At 44.6% G+C, this 11,882-nt stretch overlaps 1 non-coding gene across 1 annotated transcript; it reads left to right on the top strand.

Annotated features, from left to right (window-relative positions):
- The first annotated feature begins 11,162 nt into the window (after positions 1-11,162).
- LOC115053647 (U1 spliceosomal RNA) lies at positions 11,163-11,326 on the top strand. Its single transcript, XR_003841477.1, has one exon. It is a non-coding gene; the product is annotated as a U1 spliceosomal RNA (small nuclear RNA).
- The last annotated feature ends 556 nt before the right edge of the window (positions 11,327-11,882 follow it).

The following is an 11,882-nucleotide window of genomic DNA, read 5'->3' as shown; positions in this document are numbered from 1 at the left end:
AATAATAATAATAACAATCAAAAAACCCCAACACGACATAGATAAAATATTAGCGATGGGCATAATGCCCCCGCGGTGCTATGTACTCATATCTTCGCTGAACAGGACGTCCCTGACCTGCAGTATCCGGACATATAGAACTATTTGATCAACCTTCCCTCCTCCGACACAAGGGACTCCCTAATAGGCTGAACAAAAAGTCCTCTTTTCCCGTACATGTCCACTTTTTACATCCCGCCAGGGGTGTCGGGATTTTTATTCATTGATGATAGCGTCCGCTTTTCCTTCTCTCTCTCTCTCTCTCTCTGTGTGCTCCTTTTCCTCAGGTTGTCATTGTTTTATTTTAGCGTGTGTGACCTAATCCCGGAGAGGCTGACTTGTGGGCGGATCTCCAAAACTCACAACAAGAAAGCAGCTGAAGCGTTCAAGATGACGACGCACGCGCAAACGCACGTTCACAGGTGAACTGCGGGGGAAACAAATAACAATAAAAATGAAATAATAGCAGTTTACCGACCAGGTCGGGACATATGGGAGGCTGAGTGCACCGTGTGCAAAGCTGGTACTTACAGTATGTGTCTGTGTCCAATAAAGGTGACGGATTTGACATTTATTTTAGCTCATTTATATATTTCTAAAAAGAATAATAAAGCATGTTCAGCAAACCCTGAGAAGCACATCTGAATTTCTCAATTTTATAATCTAACAAAATCCATACATATGAACTTGAAATATATGAACATTATAAGGAATCTTTGAGTAAACTGCCAACCTTCTACACATCGCTATAAGGGCATACCCTGCGTCGTTCCATTTGCTGCGTCATTGATGACGTCACAGATCTCGGCTCAGAGGGTGTAAGTTGGAGCTTCAGCTGTGTATCCCTTTGTAGCTGGGGAGCGCAGCTACCGGGATATGGATGGGTGGTAGTCCGCCGGGGGCACCCAGTCCTCCTCCGCCGGCCCGAGGGCCTTGGGGACCGTCGGAGGACGAAGGGGACACCCGCCCAGCCAGCCAGCCAGCCAGATCAACCCATCTTGGGTTGCATGTTGGCGGAGGAGCAACGATTTTGCTCCTCCGTCAACATGGGTGCACACTAGCCTAAGTGCTAGTGCGCTAGTGTGCGCAGTAGATCAGCACATGTAATGAGACATGATTCGCTGCTGGGTTGACGTTCGGATCACATTCGTTGTTCACATTCTATCAGGGGAGAGCGCCAACGCAGTCCCCATCGTGAGACAAATCCAAGTCAAGCTCAAAGAAACTTTCATCTTTCATTTCATCTACATTAGGAAATCAAAGAAAATAGTACAAACTCTATGTTTTATCATTTTATCAGCGTTTGCTGGTGGTGGACTCTCCTCATGCGGCGATCCGCCGGGGGCAACCCATCCACCTCCGACAACACTTAAAGCATACTTAGTCCCAAGTGCAGACCACAAGCAGACCACAAAGTGAGACAGCTGCAGTTTACTCACTCCATCTCTTAATACAGGCAATTGGAAATGTAACCCTGTTAAAAAAAAGGGTCAATAAATAGTTTAAATATGTTCATGTTTGATAAATTGTGGTTAAAAGTATTAAGAATAATATTTCATGAAAAAGTTTAAAAGATACAAATGTGCACTTTAACATATTTTGTTTTATTTTGAAAAGCCACCGGGTTAAGAAAGAAGTACAGATCGTGAAAATTGTAATTCTGGTAATTAATTGGTTAAGAGCTGGCGAAACAGGAAGTGTATGTATTGTTGTGTGTGAAAAAAAAAAAAAAAACTTGACAGTTGCGAGAGGAAGAGCGGGAGACTCGAGGAGGAGAAGCGAGGACTGCTGGCGTTCAATGTGGCAGAGTGAGCAAATATGCAGAACACGGACATTGTTTGTAAGAATATCAGGAGATAAGCGGACAGTGAATCTCGTAGTGACTGATATTCAGCGCAACACCGCGTTCCAGTGGAAGGACGAATACTTTGGCAGAGAGTATTCCATGAGGAGCACCGCTAACCGCTAATGCTGCTCGCATTAGCTTAGCTACTTCATTCACGTGCAGCTAGACCAGCTACTCGACTACGGGAGAAGTTAGCCTGCTGTGTGCCGGACCTGTTAAGACAGTCAGCGGTGACGTTCTACCGGGAGTGTGGGAGTCATCTGCAGCCGTCTTGGCAGCAACACGCTGATCCAGACAGGAAGAATAGTCACCATCCGCCCATGCATCAGCAACCCGCTGGTACTGCATACGGGACGAGGACGCCATCACTGCAGTGAGTCTCTTGGCTGTTTTATTTCAGCGCTTTAGCGTGAAACAGCCATTGTGTTTCTGGCTACAACGCACACGAGCATCGCTTCGGGCCTGCATCGTTAATATCCTTTTTTTCAGTTAGTTATAACTGCCGGCTTTAGGTGTGTTATTAATTTCTTATTAATGAGTGCACTCAAAATAAGGTGTTATTTGAATATTTAGAAATTGATAAGTTAAAGGTACAGAAAGGTTTTGAATTGGAGTGTTTATTTTTTGGGTATTTTCATTGTTGAGCGAGCATTTGTGTTTATATTTACATCAGTAAATCTTTAAAATTGACCTTTCTTCTGGTTATTTGTGTTTGACATATTATTGTTGTTTACAAAGTGTTAAAAGGGTACTTACAGGTGGTGAAGAAAATTTAATTATTTCATTTATCTATAGTTTTGAGTAAAATCATTAAAAATTAGTGTAAATACATTCGATGAGTAGATGAAAGTGGTTTGTATCATAGTATAAATAGATATTAGTTGGCCAATATTAAATTACAGTATACTTCTCATTTGGTATTAGTTAACCTTAAAGAAAGAGATTTCTAAACTGTAAGAACTTGGGAAGCGTACCTCATAAACATAGACAGGCCGTCTAGAGGGCGCTACATAAATGGAGGCACCGCTGGGATTGTGGGTTAATTAATGCTGAAATTGGTGATTAGTGACTGTAAATTTCATAGTGTGTGAACTATTTAACTAAAAAAAAAAAACCCCAAAACAATATATAGTGATATCTAACTAATAGCAGCTTAAGTGTCACAATGTACAGGAACAAGCTGAAGAACTGGTGTCGGGGTGAAAACCTGGAGGAGAGCCATGCCTTACTGACCATCGTTCCTGAGAAAACAGAAACAGCTCACATAGTAGAGACATTGGAAACTGTTAAGTGCCTGGGACGGGTACGAGTGAGAGGAAGAATGTTAAACGAAACTACAAATGAAGTGCTGGTGCTTTGCGAGTGCAAAGAGGAATTGACTGATGCAGACGTCCCAAGTGAAGTTTTGAGCTCAGATGGACAGACTGCATGGAAAATATTCACGACAACTCAGAGCTCAGACCCTGATTTGGATTTTAACCATAAACTGTATGCTCTTCTACAAGCAGAAGGAAAGTCTACAGAGGATGTGCAAGCCTTGTTGACCCCGCACATACCTTCATCTACAGAAGCCATCCTTCGTGCTGTGGGTGATCTGTTTGATAAAACTGTCAAGCCCTCAGCAGAAAGTGGAGGATACCGCCGCCTGCGGATCTTTTCCGGTATTGTGCCTATACCAGCAGGAGAGGAACAATTCGAACACTGGTTAGAGCAAGCTTACCTGATGGTTGAAGAGAGTGAGGGCTCTGCAAAAGATAAGAGGAGAAAGATAATGGAGAGTTTAAAGGGACCAGCTCTGGAAGTGATAAAAGCAGTGCGTCTCTCCAATCCGGACATTGCCCCTGACAAGTGCTTGGAGGCTCTGGAAAACGCCTTTGGATTAGCAGAATCTGGAGACGATTTGTATTTCACATTCAGAATGCAGCAGCAGCAACCAGGTGAGAAGCTATCTGATTTCCTCAGGAGATTAGAACGTTGCCTGTCCAAAGTGGTACAACGAGGTGGTCTCACTCCCCTAGCCATGGATGGTGCACGGCTTGAACAGCTTCTGAGGGGTGCAGTTAATGCCGATCTGATGTTAATTCAACTGCGACTGAGGGAAAGAAGGGCTAATCCACCAACTTTCCTCGAGCTCCTGAAAGAAATTCGTACAGAGGAAGAATATGAATCTTCTCGAGCAAAGCTGAACCATTCAGTGTATACAGTTCATGCCAAGCATCAAGAAGAAAACAAACACTCAGAGATACAGACTTTGAGAGCTGAAATTAAAGAAGTGAAATCAATGTTTGCTGCGCTCTCTACACAGGACAAAGAGACTAAAGTGAGAAATGCCCCAGAGACTAATGCTGATCCAGAAGTGATAGCTCTGAGGAAACAACTGAAACAGTTACAACAAAAGGTGAACTCCAGATTACCTCAACCATCTACACCTTCTCCCACAGTGATGACTGTAAACACCCAAAACAGACAAGGGGCTGAGACAGAAGAGCGTTTCTGCTATCGCTGTGGTGAAAATGGACACATGGCAGGGAAGTGCAGAAACCCTGAGAACCAAAGCAAAGTGATCCAAAGACTCATTCAAGCTCTTAAAAAAGCAAAGACCCATATCTCTCAACCTACTACTGATGCCCCCTCACCCACAACTGACTGTACTGTGAGGAGAAGTGTAGTAGATCAGCTTGCCCCAACAGGTATACCAGAGGGTCTAATAGGGCCACCATCTTTGGAGCCCCTGAAAGTTAATGGACATTTGTGTGATGCATTACTCGACAGTGGCTCAAGAGTTAGCATCATCTTTGAATCCTGGTACAGGAGACATCTTGCTGATACTCCTATTCGCCCCGTAAGTGATCTTAACATTTGGGGTTTAAGTGACTCTGATTACCCTTACCTTGGTTACGTAGCAGTGGAACTAGAGTTTCCCAAAAAGGTAGCGGGTACCCCAACAGCCCTGTCAGCCCTGGCTCTCATTTGCCCCGATCCACCTGGTCCTGATCAGACACCTGTAATTCTCGGGACCAATACCAAGGCTAACTTATCCAAGCGGCTAGCCCAGCTGCGTGACGATAGAGTTCAAGGTACTGTAGCTCACACCTTTGGCATACAGAACACTTCCCCAGAAACCGTGAAAGATAAAGCCATAGACTTGTTAAATGAAGAGGATGATGAAATAGGTTGTGTAAAGTTGGAGGGTCGAAGCTCACTTGTCCTACCTGCAGGTAGCAGCAGTAAAGTAGTCTGCAAACTGGTGCTTAGAAAGTCCCTGCCAGATGACATCTTGATAGTAGAGGCCTCCAGTACAGCTACTCTCCCATCAGGCGTCATGCTCCAACCTATGGCAATACCTAGTAAGGCTGTGGACATTAACCGGCTGACAGTTGTGGTTCATAATGAATCGCAGAAAGAAGTGACCATTCCTGCCGGTGCTGTCCTGGGTCACTCGTGTGTAGCTGATGTGGTTACCACAGTGCCGAAACAGAAGCAAGAGACAGAGGATGCTTTTGATGTCAGCATGATCAACTTTGGTGAGTCACCTGTCCCTGAACCATGGAAAGCAAGTCTCAGACAAAAACTGTCTGAAAGAGCCGATGTATTCTCCCTCCATGAACTGGATGTGGGACTCGCCAAAGAAGTGGAACACACGATCCGCTTATCTGATTCACGACCCTTTCGTGAACGCTCCAGACGCATCGCCCCAGCGGATATCGACGACGTGAGGCGTCATATCCAAAAGTTACTAGCATCAGGCATCATCAAAGAGTCCAGAAGTCCATATGCATCGCCCATAGTGGTTGTGAGGAAAAAGAATGGGGATGTAAGGATGTGCATTGACTACCGCACACTCAACAGCCGCACTGTCCCAGACCAATACACTACCCCACGCATCGATGAGGCTCTTGACTGCCTGTCGGGTAGTAAATGGTCCTCAGTGATTGACTTAAGAAGTGGTTACTATCAAATAACCATGAAAGAAGAGGATAAAGAAAAGACTGCCTTTATCTGCCCTCTCGGGTTCTACCAGTTCGAGAGGATGCCTCAAGGTATAACTGGAGCTCCTGCAACCTTCCAGCGCCTCATGGAGAGAGCAGTTGGAGACATGAACATGCTCCAAGTAATAGTCTATCTGGATGATCTGATCATATTTGGAAAGACTCTGGCAGAACATGAAGAGAGACTATTAAAGGTTCTGGACAGACTCAGAGAGGTAGGCCTCAAGATTTCACTTGACAAATGTCAGTTTTGCCAAACAAAGGTCAAGTATGTGGGTCATATTGTGACTGCTGAGGGTGTTGCTGCTGACCCTGCAAAAATCGAAGCTGTGACCACTTGGCCTCAACCTTACAATCTCAAGACCCTACGATCCTTTTTGGGTTTTTGTGGTTATTATAGACGATTTATCCACAACTACTCCTCCATCGTCCGCTCTTTGACTGACCTGACTAAAGGTTATGGTCCCCCTCAGCGTAGCAAAAAGCCAGTAAAAGGGAAAAGAGATGTTTATTTGGATGAGAAGGAACCGTTTGGAGACAGGTGGGACGAGTCATGCACTGAAGCCTTTGAGAAAATCAAACAGTGTTTGACAAATGCCCCTGTGCTCGCCTTTGCAGACCCTGACAAGCCCTACACACTGCATGTCGATGCTAGCCTTACAGGGCTGGGAGCTGTGCTTTATCAGGCATATCCAGAAGGGTTGCGACCAGTGGCGTTCGCAAGCAGAAAACTGAGCTCGTCAGAGAAAAACTACGCCATCCATCAGTTAGAGTTTCTGTCGCTGAAATGGGCAGTTGTGGAGAAATTTCATGACTATCTCTACGGAGCCCACTTTACTGTGCGTACAGATAACAACCCTCTAACTTATGTCCTGACAACAGCAAAGCTCAACGCCACAGGACATCGATGGCTGTCGGACTTGTCAGTGTACGATTTTGACATTATCTACAGGCCAGGTAGAAATAACATTGATGCTGATCTGTTGTCACGCATAGAGGCAAGAGATGAGGAGACGGAATGGCAGAGCATCTCGCAGGCTGGAGTCAAGTCAATCTGCCAGCGAGTCGGTGTTCTGGGCCCATCGGCAGACTTCCCCAAGTATGCTGAACAGCTTGGAGCTCCACCTGACTGCATTCCTGATGTGTATGCTTACCCCACACGTCTTCAGCTTACCTCACTGGAACAAATGTCCAAGCAAGACTTGATGGCAGCCCAAACCCAAGACAGCTTGATAGCACCCACCATACAAGCTATAAAGTGTGGCAAGTGGAAAGAAAATCCAGAGTTACTCCCTATGAAAAGAGAGATGAGTAAGCTAGTCATGACTGACGGGTTACTACATCGAGTGAGCACATGCCACACAGGAAAAAAGACACAGCAGCTAGTGCTACCTGCCAAGTTCAAAGCAGTAGTACTCAAAGCCATGCACGATGACCTTGGCCATTTAGGAGTGGACAGAGTCACTGACATGATCAGGAGCCGATTCTTCTGGCCAAAGATGTCAGTTGATGTAGAGCAATATGTGAAAAACTGCGGAGAGTGTGTGCTCAGGAAGACTCCGTGTCAAAGAGCTGCACCGTTACATCAGATAGTGAGCTCTGGACCAATGGACCTCGTCTGTATTGACTTCCTGTCTATGGAACCAGATTCAAGAGGAGTGAGTAATGTGCTTGTCATAACTGACCATTTTACGAGATACGCCCAAGCTTTCCCCACTCTCAATCAAAAAGCTCTCACCGTGGCGAAAGTCTTAGTGGAAAAGTACTTTGTACATTATGGCTTGCCATCTCGTATTCACTCTGATCAAGGCAGAGACTTTGAGTCTCGACTCATTAAAGAGCTGCTAAAGATACTGGGAATACAGAAGTCAAGGACCACCCCTTACCACCCCCAGGGTGATCCCCAACCTGAACGTTTCAACAGAACTCTGTTGTCCATGTTGGCCACACTCAACCAAGAGAAGAAGCGGCAATGGAGTCAGCATGTTGTGCACCTGGTGCATGCATACAATAGCACCAAGTGTGATGCCACGGGATACTCTCCATATATGCTGATGTTTGGCCGGGAGGCCCGACTCCCACTGGATGTATGCTTTGGGACATGCCCAGATGGCAAAGCTGAACAACCACATTCTGCATATGTTGCCAAACTGAAAGAAGATTTGCAGACAGCCTATAACTTGGCCACAGAGGTCTCTAACAAGAGACACCAGCAAAATAAAAAGGCATACGACAAGAGACTTAGGTTCCACAAACTAGAACCTGGCGACAGAGTATTGCTGAAAAACCTTGGATTGAAGGGAAAACACAAACTGGAAAATCGCTGGTACAATGTCCCTTATCTTGTAGTGGACAAGTTGCCAAACTTGCCTGTTTACAGAGTAAAGCCACTAAATGTCAAAGGGAAGGCCAAAACATTGCACAGAGATAATCTCCTTCCTATAGGAGATAGAGTGAGGATACCAGTGCAAGAGGAAATGGAGAATGTTCCAAGGAGACCTGTGACTCGAAGTCGTGTTCCCATCCGACACCAAAGAAACTCCACAAATCACACTGTACAAAGAGAAAGTAATACCTTGAGTGATTCTTCGGATCTGGAGTGTGAATGGCCGACCAAACCTTACAGGGAGTTAATGGGAAATCTCATCCGAAGGAGAGAAAGATATAGTGCTGGAGGATCAGAGCAGTTGGAAGTCCTCAGTCCTTCAGAAGAAAGTCACTCAGAGAGAGACCACACCCCTGTAGAGCATGTTCGAGATGTTCCTCAAGAAACCGACTCTGAGTCAGGACCACTCTCCAGTGAAGAAGAACAAGAAGAACTACCCTCGAGCTGTTCTAATGTACATGTGACACCAAAGCCAAGTAGGCCAAAAAGATCATTGAAACCAGTTGTAAGACTTACTTATGATGAGCCAGGAAAGGCTAAAGATCAACCCATTACTATTGTACATAGAGGGGTTACTATAAAAATTGGTAAGCACTAAGCTGGGTCTACATAAATTCATCCTTGATACTTTGTGTATAAACTTAAGTTAAGTTTTGTAATCTGATGAGGACATCAGACGTTTAAAGGGGGGAGGGTGTAACCCTGTTAAAAAAAAGGGTCAATAAATAGTTTAAATATGTTCATGTTTGATAAATTGTGGTTAAAAGTATTAAGAATAATATTTCATGAAAAAGTTTAAAAGATACAAATGTGCACTTTAACATATTTTGTTTTATTTTGAAAAGCCACCGGGTTAAGAAAGAAGTACAGATCGTGAAAATTGTAATTCTGGTAATTAATTGGTTAAGAGCTGGCGAAACAGGAAGTGTATGTATTGTTGTGTGTGAAAAAAAAAAAAAAACTTGACAGTTGCGAGAGGAAGAGCGGGAGACTCGAGGAGGAGAAGCGAGGACTGCTGGCGTTCAATGTGGCAGAGTGAGCAAATATGCAGAACACGGACATTGTTTGTAAGAATATCAGGAGATAAGCGGACAGTGAATCTCGTAGTGACTGATATTCAGCGCAACACCGCGTTCCAGTGGAAGGACGAATACTTTGGCAGAGAGTATTCCATGAGGAGCACCGCTAACCGCTAATGCTGCTCGCATTAGCTTAGCTACTTCATTCACGTGCAGCTAGACCAGCTACTCGACTACGGGAGAAGTTAGCCTGCTGTGTGCCGGACCTGTTAAGACAGTCAGCGGTGACGTTCTACCGGGAGTGTGGGAGTCATCTGCAGCCGTCTTGGCAGCAACACGCTGATCCAGACAGGAAGAATAGTCACCATCCGCCCATGCATCAGCAACCCGCTGGTACTGCATACGGGACGAGGACGCCATCACTGCAGTGAGTCTCTTGGCTGTTTTATTTCAGCGCTTTAGCGTGAAACAGCCATTGTGTTTCTGGCTACAACGCACACGAGCATCGCTTCGGGCCTGCATCGTTAATATCCTTTTTTTCCGTTAGTTATATCTGCCGGCTTTAGGTGTGTTATTAATTTCTTATTAATGAGTGCACTCAAAATAAGGTGTTATTTGAATATTTAGAAATTGATAAGTTAAAGGTACAGAAAGGTTTTGAATTGGAGTGTTTATTTTGTGTGTATTTTCATTGTTGAGCGAGCATTTGTGTTTATATTTACATCAGTAAATCTTTAAAATTGACCTTTCTTCTGGTTATTTGTGTTTGACATATTATTGTTGTTTACAAAGTGTTAAAAGGGTACTTACAGGTGGTGAAGAAAATTTAATTATTTCATTTATCTATAGTTTTGAGTAAAATCATTAAAAATTAGTGTAAATACATTCGATGAGTAGATGAAAGTGGTTTGTATCATAGTATAAATAGATATTAGTTGGCCAATATTAAATTACAGTATACTTCTCATTTGGTATTAGTTAACCTTAAAGAAAGAGATTTCTAAACTGTAAGAACTTGGGAAGCGTACCTCATAAACATAGACAGGCCGTCTAGAGGGCGCTACAACTGGCTCACTGAAACATACCGTGTACAAATGCACTGCTTTTGGAGCCGCCACCTCCAGCAGGGTCTGATGGGACTCCTCCCTCCACACCCTCCATCGAGGGGCAACGCTCACTATTTGAAATGATTATCTCCTCTGCAAGAGTGTAATCCTCAGTAGGAGACCCCCTGTCTTTTTCCTGTGGAACGTAAACAATATCAAATCATTACCATCGTGATCATCTTACAACAAAGAGGAAGTGTAAAACAAAAAGTATAGCTTCATACATGTTGGACATAACCCACAACAGGGACACATATGCAGCACGCCCAATGAGATATTATAGCAGAACTACTGATTTTCAACGATGCTCTTATATTTGTCCTTCATTTGCCCCGCTGCCGTTGGAACAGAAATAAGTTTCAAATTGCCGTACATGCGATTCAAAAGTAGATAAAAAAAAAGAAACTTAATTACATGGTACACAGTAAATCTGCTAGTGGAGATGTAATATTATAATCCCGGTCATTTAGGCATTGACAGTCAGCAATTGTTTTGCCAGCATTCCTTGGGGCTTCTTGCCGCTGCAACTGTATTGCTTCTCGCTTAAATTGTTGATTTATACTCCTGGTATTTGTATCATATGGGCAATCAATGTATGATGTTTAAAATGAAAAGGAAAAGACATCCAATTTGTCAACCTGCATTGTCTGTACAGATTGCCCACGCATTCACAGCCCCGGAGGACTCTGGCTTCTCTCATGTTTAAGGTCAGCAGCACCGTGAGTGCAGAAGGTGTGTCGGGGAAAGAGTGAAGTCGGTCAGTGCGATGAACAAGTCATACTTACCTGACAGGGGAGATACCGTGATCAAGAAGGTGGTTCACCCAGGGCGAGGCTCAACCATTGCACTCCGGTTGTGCTGACCACTGCGAATTCCCCAAATGTGGGAATCTCGACTGCATCATTTCTGGTAGTGGGGGACTGCGTTCGCGCTCTCCCCTGACACAATGTGAACGACAAATGTGATCCGAACCCAGCAGCGAATCATTTCTCATTACATGTGCTGCTTTATTACGCACATTAGCACTGAGGTTAGCGTGCACCCATGTTGGCGGATGGAGCAAATGTATTGCTCCTCCGTCAACATGCAACCCAAGATGAGTTGATCTGGCTGGCTGGCTGCCTGGGCGGGTGTCCCCGTCGTCCTCTGCCGGTCCCCAAGGCCCTCGAGCCGGCGGAGGAGGACGGGGTGCCCCCGGCGGACTACCACCCATCCACATCTCGGTAGCCGCGCTCCCCAGCTACAAAGAGATACACAGCTGAAGCTCCAACTTTCACCATCTGTGACTTTCTCAATGACCCAGCGTATGCCCTTATAGGGATGTGTAGGAAGTTGAAAACGCCACAGATTTATTCTTTTTAATGTAAACAGGATCCCGCTATTTTACTTTATTAATTGAATTATTGTAAGATTTATTCTAAGTAACATTTGACACAGACATTCAGATCCATTGATCCTGACATCCTCGGGATGTCACGTGACTTAGTTTGTTTACGC

Source organism: Echeneis naucrates, chromosome 13, assembly GCF_900963305.1.
Source record: "Echeneis naucrates chromosome 13, fEcheNa1.1, whole genome shotgun sequence".
Lineage (NCBI taxonomy): Eukaryota > Metazoa > Chordata > Actinopteri > Carangiformes > Echeneidae > Echeneis > Echeneis naucrates.
This window is presented reverse-complemented; position numbering and strand designations above follow the sequence as displayed.